At 43.3% G+C, this 10,894-nt stretch overlaps 1 protein-coding gene across 3 annotated transcripts in view; it reads right to left on the bottom strand.

The window, feature by feature from the left end:
• Positions 1–635: 635 nt before the first annotated feature.
• Positions 636–10,894, bottom strand: part of LOC139734682 (uncharacterized) — a 174,450-nt gene continuing 164,191 nt past the window's right edge. For all 3 annotated transcript variants that reach the window (XM_071645469.1, XM_071645468.1, XM_071645470.1), the window contains exon 4: positions 636–2,674. The gene's annotated coding sequence lies outside the window, so the exon portion shown is untranslated. The remainder of the gene's footprint in view (positions 2,675–10,894) is intronic.

The following is a 10,894-nucleotide window of genomic DNA, read 5'->3' as shown; positions in this document are numbered from 1 at the left end:
ATTTGCACTAGCCAGAAGTAGCGTGAAATACGCAAAAATTAATGCACTTCGAAAATTTTTGCATTTACAGCAGTTCAACATTATACATTGTCATAGAAACCCACTCTCAGGAAAAGTTCACCTTCATAGAACTGTGGATTAGGTGAATGCAGCAATAGCAGTAGAACACATTAGTGAGAGTTTCAGGAAAACCGGACACTCTGTTCAAGAGTTATGAATTTCTGAAATTTTCTGCTCAGTCACTACTGGATGAGAATACTACTACAGCTTGTGATGTCACGTGTATAGACGATATAAAGAAAATATAAAGAAAATTCAACATATTTTCTTTTTTCTCTCATAATAAAAGAGCACTTAACTTGCCTCTTTCAGAAGGCATGGGGAATAATATTACCCTTAACATATGCCAGTGACAGGTTGATGAAATATGCAATTTTTTTCGTAAAATAAAATTTATGAAATTCTCTTTTTATTTTCCTAATATCGATCTACACATGTGACATCATACACTAAAGTAGTCTCGTCATGCAGCAGTGATTATGCAGACACTTTAAAAATTCATAACTTTTGAAAGGATTGTCAGATTTTTCCCAAACTTTTACTGATGTGTTCAACTAATATTGTTGCATTCACTCAATCCACATGCATATGAAGGTGGACTTGCCCTGTAATCCGTTCCTTCTGCAATTCTCTGAGAATCTTCAATGACCCAAAGGAGATTCTCAGGTGATAATCTGCATGTGCAAAAAAAAAAAGTCAAGTAGTATATGTATTCCTTTCCATAGTCAAATGCATGTGCCATCAAACAATGAGAAATATTGATTGGATGTGATATAAAGAGAGCATGTGCTGGACTCACATATTCTTTTGTTATACAATATAAGGGCAACCAAAATGGGGTAAGCAAAGTCAAAATCTTGTGAGCTCAGCCTCAATTGCTACAGTGCACTCCCATTATAACGAACATGGTAATAACAAATTCCGGTTATAACGAAGTAAAATGTCAGGCCGCAACACTATCCATTCTATGCATTTTCATTGTTTATTTGTTCGGTTATAACAAAATTTTGATAAAATGAAAGAAAACTGCCTGTCCTGGGGACTTTGTTATAATGAAAGTCCACTGTATATGCATCTTCATATGAGTTTTGTAGCACAACAAGCACATTACTACATTGGAAAACATAAATTAGGCCACTTTAAGACAATCTTAAGACAGAAATAGAACAGACATTGATAGTGGAAACTATCATCTTTTGATTAAAGTAATTTGTCAACTCAGTATTATACTAAAAAACATGAATTCAGGCCACGAATGCAAACATACTTATATAAATTTTGGGAGCCTGGTATACTAAGTTCCCATCCATGGGCTGATGCTGCAGGAATCTGGTATACCAGGTTCCCATAAGGAACGGGTTAATAACCCTCTATAGATACAAACAACAGCTGCTTCAGCATGTGACCTACTGGCTATATTTCCTTCTTTTCTCTCTTCTTCTTTCTCTACTTTAAAAAAAAATGATGCAGTGAAGATTAAACAAAGTCTCCAGGAAATCTCTAAAGGAGACTTCTAGCACTGAACACTTGCTTTATGATGAGAGGGTTTCTCATTTTTTCTTAGTTTTTTTTTTCCTACCAGCATGCATGAACAAACAAGAGCAACTAAGTAGCATAAAATATCTGCATAAAGAGCACGTACACACAGGTAAGTCGACAGAGTCTGAGCTTGTCTGAACACTACCACTATTTCTGATTCTATTTTTTTTTGTTCTACAAAAATGGAAAAAAACAATGCTCACCATATTTTTAAAACATTCATGTTTTACATTTTCTTTGAGTATCAAGGTATTCTTTCTTGCTTTCCACTCATTCTTTCATCACTGTTTCATCCAAAATCAGTTCATTGGTATGCAATTATTTTGTGTATTACAACAAACTTCCATAGTTTACACTCATTTATCACGGCAACATGATATTATTCTCTGTCCTCTATAAGGTCTCGTTCCTCAGACACCCGCATATCTGTGTCCTACATATGTAAATATGAAGAATGACATAGGCACAATAAGAAAAATCCACCATATCTAGTATATGGTCACTATTTGAGAGCCAGTCTAACAGGGGGTGCAACCATTTCTACATAAATGACACTTACGCATCATGCCTTCCCTTTTGTAGTGGCAAAAGATAACATATCTTTTATATTATCATATCAATGTCACTTTTTCTCAGCAAATGACAGTAGAAGATAGATATCCTCCAAAATCTCTAGTATAAAACTACATGTTGGCTATCCTTTAATGTGTCAATCAGTGTGTAGTCTGTACTGGCTTGTCATGAAAATTCTGCATAAAGAAGACACATAAATGCATGTGTATACAAATAATGTATTCAAAGCCATCATACATAAAAAAGTTGACAATATTATGAGAAATGAAAATCAGCAGAGATGTCATATAAAGGCTATATATCAAAAACTAAAGTCGAGTAAAAAAAAAAATTAATTTCCCCGTGACAAGGCTCTTCTTGTTCAATTTAAGTCCAAGATAAAACCATTTGGCAATCCTGTTGGCGGATGTGCATGGTTGTTGCGTCATGGGTCCTGGATCTTGTATGGACCTACCATAGCCAGCCTTCCTCTCAAAAGGAAGAAGTCAGTGATGAGGAGTTCCTGCAAGATATTTGGAGGATGAGAACAGAAGGCAAGGAACATGAATAATCACAAATTAACACATTAATCGAGAAGGTGGCAGTGAGGAATACATGCTTGAGTATACCTGACATGTGTAGGATTGACTCCACATCATGAAGACTGTAGGTTTTCATGTCTCCCTGAATTAAGCTTCCTTGGTTATGATCTGAGAATCCTTTCTATGATGTGGATTATCTTTAGTGAGTACATCAAATATACACTTGTGCAATAATTAAAAAGACAAAAAAAAAAAAAAAATCAAAACTGGAGCTGTCACTGAAGGTGATTTAATACCCCTGCTCTAGCAGCTCAGACTCCTAAGAAAAAGAATTGAACCAGGGTTTGATAAAAGGTTCTCTTTGTGTTTGTGTGTGTGCATCTATGTGTGTATGTGCAAGTAATGTGATTCACAAGGTTTGGTAAAATTGTGGTTATCATGGCAACACATTGTCTGGCAAACACAAAAATCAGGTGTCCACATCTACATGTATACCTCAATGTCATAATGTTCACAAATTTGATTTCAATTGCTTTGCAATTGTGGAAGTAGTTCACTTCACAAGATTTTCAAGAAAACATGCAGATACCATGGCAATGCTTTGTCAAGTACAAACACAAAGAGTGTCTTGTGTAACTACACCTTAGATCATTATACATACTAAATTTGAAATGAATTGTTTAAATACTGTGGAAGTAGTTTGCCCACAAGGTTTTGGGAAAACTGTGGTTACCATGGCAGAATGTATGTTCGGTATCAAACATTTTATCTGCGAGGTATTAAGCTTTACTTACCTATCCATATAATAATTGCCATTCTAAAGCCAATTAGAATTGCCCCACAGAGCTAAAACGTTCTTTGAACCCCTGTTGCCCCGGCAATGCTAGGGAAACCCCTCACACACGCCCCTATAAAGGCCTGTGCACGCGCGATCTTTTCCTCTTTCGATGCCGGTGTACAGGCTGAAACTGCAGAGGGGGGAGGAGGGAGGAACCCATAGGTAAGTAAAGCTCTCTCGTAAATAAAATGCTCGATACTGAACATACATATCTACTTCCCTTTTACTCACCCATCCATATAATAATTGCCAGATTCCAACAGATCTGTGGATGGAGGGACTGCGGGAGAGGCCTCATTCGTAAGGAAAAACTTCCCCCATCTTACAGACTATAACTAAGTAAGCTGGCTCCTCATCAGGTCAATGGGGTTCAGTCAAGGATGGGAACTACTTCTTACTAGGGCAAGAGAGGACTGCAGAGGCAAAGGTAGCCTCACTTGAAATCACATCTGATAATAGCAGGATGTAAATGTGTTAGGATTATGCAAGTAAGCGGCCCTTAGTATGTCTAAAAGTGGAACTCCCTGAAAAAGGGCCCACGAGGAAGCCGTACCCCTAGTATCACGGGCCCGTACCTTCTGGGTGAGGATGATAGTCGTACCCCCACCTTTAATGGCATGCACTATCCAACGTGAAATGGTATCAGGGGAGACACGCCCCTGGGAAGAGTTGATACTGATGAACAGATTATCTGAAGTACTCGGGTCCATGATTCAGTGTAGGTACCATTTCACGGCGCGTACTGGCACCATAGTCTGTCCTGGGATATTGAGGACAGAGTCTTAAGAGAAGGAATGAAAGTTTCACCTGGAGAAGAATTCATGGTCTGGTTATTAGCCACAAATTTAGCATGGGGTATAAGCCTAACCCTGTTAGTTTCCCAACAAATATGTCCAGGTTATAACCATGTCCAGGGAGATAACTTCCCCTTGACTAGAAGTTTGCCACATAGTTGTCTTTTCTTGGTATGTGCGAGGCTAACAGTCTTGTTTTCACAGAATCGCACCAATTTAGAATCTCTAGGGTTAGATCGCACAAATGTTTTGATCTTGTGCCCCCCCTGTTTGTTTACATAGGATACTACTGTAGAGACGTATTTTGAACTGAATTTATTTTCCCTGTGTTAAGCGAGCTCAGATTTTCTCTGTTCCTATACCATTCACCATGTCACATCTCTTTCATATATGGTACACTCTACTCTCCTATACCTTCCAAGGCACATCTCCATGTCCTACCAGTACCTGAGCTATTGTTTGAATTTCCCTCCATTTCTCCTGATTGGTTTTCCCTGTCATGAATATTTATCTGTGCAACCATCCTTGTTACCAATTTACATACATATGAGCCATGAATAGTAACTTACCCTTTTGTTGAGATCCTGTGTTAAGCCTCCTGAATATTCAGATCTTTTGTTAACTTATTTGTATATAATGAATATTCATTGAATGGCGAGTGCCTGAACAAGAATCAGTTATACAATAAAATTGCTGGGAAGGATAGTTCGCCAGCAGATCTCGTACAAGCAAGACCTGTGTCAGCTGCCTCCTAACTTCCACTCAGTTGTACTGCCTCTAATAATATGTGAGCGAACCCGGAGCCCTACAACTGGTGGCAGCGGTGCTCCCATTTTGTGCAGGCAGACATTTTTGGAGTGGATCACTGAGATTTTGCAGCATCCTACACTCAATTTGTGAATTCCCCCTGCTTCATATACTCAAGTGGATTTCGGAAAGCACATGTTTTCACCCTCCATCTTGAATGTAGCCCTGTACTTATAACCATTGTGCAGATAGCTTGCATCCGCCATCTTGGATTGCCCATGTTTTTTGTGCATGCACCCTCCATCTTGAATTTCATGAGGTGAATTTTGTTACCACTTGGAGTTGGAAACTTTTGCATATGTGACCCGCTACAACAAAAGGATCCTAAAGTCGCTGACGGGCAAGCCAAGCATGGCCCAGAAAAATGTTATTTTCAGGCCTTTCCTTTGATCATTTAGCTTCGAAATTTCGGCGGATGATAGAAGATACATTAGACTACAAAATTATGTTAAAACAGAAATCCGAACGTTTTGACGGATTTTGGTGATTTGGCTTCAAACTCGATTTTCTCGGCTCACCCGTCAGCGACTTTAGGATCCTTTTGTTGTAGCGGGTCACATATAGAGATACCTTCTGCCAATTTTGATTTGAAATCAACTGCTTTTGGTGAGTACTTCCTTCATCCTACAAACTTGTGCAAGTATGTTGAAACTGCTGCTACTCAATAAGGAAGCTTAATACACTACCTGCCATCAATTTAGCTTGTCAAAGCTGGTATTCTTCAGACAAGTAGTGAATCTTCCCTTGCTAGCTAGTAGCCAGTTCATTGAGACAGACCACAATGAGTTCTTTTCGGATGGATTTACTAGAAGTTTTTTCAGGTGATGATAGAAAAGATTTCCATCAATGGATCAGACGTTTTGAGTTGGCTGCAGAATTTATACAGGGTGCATCAGAGAGGATACACTTGCTTCTACCAGCACGTTTAGCAGGACCAGCTTTTATTCTGTGGGAAGGACTGTCTGAATCAGAAAAGAGAGATTTCAAAGTGATGAAAGAGAAATTATCAAAGGTTTTGGAAGGGAGCAGGACCTCCAGACCTTCCGATCGTGCATCATAGCTCGTAAGCATCACCCTGAGGAACCACTCGAGGTATATGCTGCGGCAATAATCACGATGGTTGAAGAAGCCTTCCCAAAGTATGACAAGGAAGCCAAGGAAGGGGAATCCTTCAGACGTTTCACTGCAGGACTTGATCCAGCTTGGCAGAAAAAGATCCATGAGTTGGGGGGTACAACAACGACGGATGCTCTCAACACTGCAGTTCGTGTGGAAAGAGCAAACCAACAAGCCCCAACTGCTTCTATCTCAGCGGTTGAAAAGGACATACTCTATGTGCAAATGATGAAACGCCTTGATGAACTGGAAAAGAAAATGGACCAACTCAGTCTCAAGCTAGAGCGAGATGGGCAACACAGACCAGCCATGTCACCAAGTCCGAATAAACACCATGGATACTCTCACTACCGTGACCAGAGACCATCAATGCGACAGAATAGCAGTAGGTACAGGTCACCAAGTCCAGAACACAGATATGCACCAGACTACAGGCATCGTCACCCACCGAGATCACAGGCAGAGTACTCTCATAGTGGACATGAACAACGTTCTCGATCTCCCAGTCCACGAGCCGAGTACCACCAACGTCCACCAAGTCCTCGCTCAGACAGTCGATATCGCTCTCCCAGTCCACAGCGAGCTGCCTACCGACCGGGGAGTCAACACTTTCGAGATAGGACTCAACCCTACTCCAACTCCACCTGGACACCTAGTCATTCATCCCAAGGGGATTGGCGCCAACAAGCATACAGTCGTCAAGTCCACTTCGTAGATGAGATGGGAAACTTCAATTAGCTGGTGATGAGGGCCAATCATCAGCCCAGCCTACCCAGGCCCAGATCAATATACAACACAACCAACCTGACCCAAAGCAACCCTACATCCCAGTTATCGTAGACAATACCTACGTCGTAGCCCTCTGGATGGGGGGACGTGAGGTTAGCCAAGCCTCCAGCAAGACCCAAACAGGGTCCGTCCATGAGGAGCAGGTCGCGCAAGGCTCGAAGCGGGAACACGTGCGATGCAGTGCGCAGACTGCGTGTGCGTCCCAGTCCGGAAGGGCCCGGCGACACATTTGACATCTCAGAGTCATTCTGTATAAAGAGAAGAGGACTCAGTTAGAAACTAAACATAAACATATACATACAACAATTATAGAATAAGTGTATGTATAACAAGAGAGTGTAAAAAACGCAAAGAACCAAGTCAAATGTAGGCATAGAAGCGTACAAGACAAGGGGCGGGAATTAAAAACCGAGCTGGGCAGACAAGAAAACTATCGTCGAAAGCACAGCACGAAAAGACCCATGGAAAATCAAAAGAACATGAAACATGTGTGAAAGTGGGGCTAAAAGGCCCCAAAAACCCATAAGGACAAAGTTAATTTTGGCTTCGGTGGCGTGCCATAGGCGTGGACCACCTTAATAAAGGCCCAAGCGGCCCGCCATAGCTGGCAGGGACATGGGGAACAAAGAACACATGAAACATGCAAAGGGAACCGTGTCAGAGGTCGAGAGACCTAAAAGACAGGGTGCATTTTGGCCTGAGTGGCTTGCCATAGGTCTACGAACGGTAATTTCGGCCCCAGTGGCCGGCCATAAGGTGAAAATGGCCACGAAGAGCCAACCATAGGTTACCTACACAAGTGAGATACTAACTCGCGGCTGTAGAGCCTACGTAATGTCTTCGGTGTTTCGATTAGGTAAAGTGATCTGAAAAAACACCAAAAAGACTCCCGAGGGCGTGAAAACGTCAAGCGGGAGGAGGAAAACCGTAAATATGACGACCACAAGGCCGTACAATAGGTAGGCAAAGACGAGAAAGGGGAAAAACCCACCAGAGCGTGGCGAGTTCCGAGGCGCGGTGCACACACCACACTAACGTATGGGGCAGCGCGAAACAAAAACCACCGAGGTTTGGAGCAAAAGAAAAATCGCGATTTTTCCCCTTTCTCGGTGACAAAAAATGACAAAAACGATCTGCTAATGTGAAACAACAATCAAGGAGTAAAAATATGGAAGGATTTTGCCTGATTGTTGGAGGATTCCGCCGATGTGGTTGGATTTTCACTAGCGATCTCAGGTATACGTCCGATCGTGGTGGTGGGCGAAGGGAAAGAGGAATAGTCATGGCGGGTGACGGGTTACGTGCGTACGTGTGTATGTCCCGGGGGACACAGGCGGTGTATGGTAGGCTATCAGTGTAAAAATTTAGTTCGATGTAGGGGCAATTATAGGGACATAATAGCATACTATAACAGATAGGTGGTCGGATGTACTGATAGTAGATCATAGAACCCAGTGCCTACCAGTTTCAAATCAAGCATCGCAAAGGTCATCAAAACAGCAATGCTGATGCTCTGTCTCGCGTGCCACCAAGCCCTCTACAGACTACATATCAGACATATGTGCCACGACAGACGAGCTTACTCTCCTTGAAGCCAACAACCAAGGAGAATGCAGCCTCGTCCAAACTCGCTCTACTACAAACCAAGCCAAGTCGAATCCAGTCGCAGACAAACCACAAGTGCAAGGACCACCTGAAAATTCCAGTCTTTCTGCTCAAGATCTTGATCTGCGACAGCACAAACAAGATGATGACATCAAAAGAGTTGTGACATACTAGACAGAAGGTTACCGTCCAACTACCACAGAAATTCGTCAAGAATCTCCTCACATGAGACGTTATCTTTGGAACTATGATCATCTGGTCGTCACTAACGACATCCTGTATCATAAGACACAAGATAACCTCGGCAATATCAGGCTACAAGCTGTTGTACCGAGAACACTGGTCCCTACAGTTCTCAAACAACTACATGGCGATCCAACTGCTGGGCACTTTGGTACACAAAGAACGCTCCAAAGGGCCAAGGCAACCTGTTTGTGGTCATTCATACATCGAGATATCTTAAACTACTGTCAGACATGCGACGCCTGCGAATCAATTCGTCTACCAAACCCCAAGTGCCAAGCTCCACTACAAAGCATTTCATCTGACCATCCTCTCGAAATCGTGTTCGTTGATATTGCAGAGCTACCAATCTCACGGAAAGGCTTTTGCTACATCCTAGTCATCATCGATCACTTCAGTAAATTCACCAACATATATCCAATGAAGGACCAGACTGCGCCGACAGCAGCCAAACATATCTTCAAGGATTACATCAAAGAGCACGGAGTACCTGAAACTCTCCACACAGATCAAGGCAGACAATTCCAGTCTAGACTAGTGCAAGATTTGTGTAACAAACTCGGCATCAGGAAATCGAGGTCATCCCCCTACCACCCTCAAGGAGCGGGCATAGTCGAAAGGGCCAACCGAGTCATAAAAGAGCAGCTAGCCAAATATCTCGCAGACAAAGGAGGCGAGTGGGACTCTCATGTCTCTCAAGTCCAGTTGGCATATAACACTAGTGTTCATTCCAGCACAGGACTGACACCTTACTTCATCCTCTATGGAAGGGAAGCCAGACTACCAGTCAACATCACTTGCCCAGTGCCACCGCCGTCACACTCCTCACCACAAGAATATGTCACCAATCTGGGTAGCCGCCTGAAGAAAGCCTTTGTACATGTCAGACAACAAACAGAGCATGCACAAAGTCGACAGAAGAAAAACTACGACCGAAAGATGCGACTCGCCACATACAACCCAGGTGACGTAGTATGGCTACATGATCCAACCAACAGCCGAAACAAACTTGAACCAAACTGGACGTGCCCATATGAAGTCATATCCTCCACAGACGACGGACTCACCTACCAGATCTCTGACATCCACGATGGGGAGAGGAAGAAAGTTGTGCACCACAACAGACTGAAGATATTCCGGTCAAGAAAAGACCTGCAGAGAGAGAAGTCTTCTTCTCAACCCCAGTCCTCTACTCAACCCCAGTCATCTACCAAGCAACCACCCAAACTTCCTCCTCCATCTAAGCCACCTGCACCTCACTATTTGGAGGTGACATTCCCAAAACCAGAGCCTGCGGCACCACGTCCTTCATCGAGCCAAGCCACCCCACATCGCAGACCAGAACAGTCTGACCAGTCTCTACCAGAGCAAAACATCCTTCTTCAAGGGCAAGGCGAATTTGACCAAACGCCAAGGTCAAACCAGCCAGGCCCAACCCAGCCCAGTGTGCGATATGCTGCAGACCAATCCAACCTGCAGGTGAGTGAATTTGATCAAACGCCACGGTCAAATTTACCTCACCAACGGCAGAGCCAGAGTCATCTCCACTAACACCAACCAGACCAATCCGTTGGGAGAGGCAAGTTTGACCTACCATCAGGGTCAAACCAGGCCGAGCAACATCCGAGGCTGAGCCAACCTACTGCAGAGGCTGAACCAACCAACCAACCTATCCCTGTGGCAGAGGTCAAACCAGGCTGACCTACCTCCGAGATGGCACCAACCGGTCCAGGCCCCAGCCCAGGCAGACTCCGGTGAATGCAGTACACGACCAACTGCTTTGCCTCTACCTAGACCACCACTCCAGAGTGCGAGAGAAGGACCAACCTCTGCTCCAGTAGCCCAACCGATACACCAACCCAGCCTATATGTCAACCCACCAACCCAACCCGCAGGTCAACAACCAGCAGAGTACAAAACGCGCTATGGACGTTGCGTTCGCAAACCTACAAGATTCGATGAGTTCAAATTCTGAGCGAAATCATTCAATTTGTGGGAAATCTCTACCT

The sequence above is a fragment of the Diadema antillarum genome, unplaced genomic scaffold (assembly GCF_040938485.1).
Source record: "Diadema antillarum isolate AM-2024a unplaced genomic scaffold, OU_Dant_1.0 seq00000539_RagTag, whole genome shotgun sequence".
NCBI lineage: Eukaryota > Metazoa > Echinodermata > Echinoidea > Diadematoida > Diadematidae > Diadema > Diadema antillarum.
The sequence above is the reverse complement of the archived record's forward strand: the minus strand, read 5'-3'. Positions and strand labels throughout refer to the sequence as shown.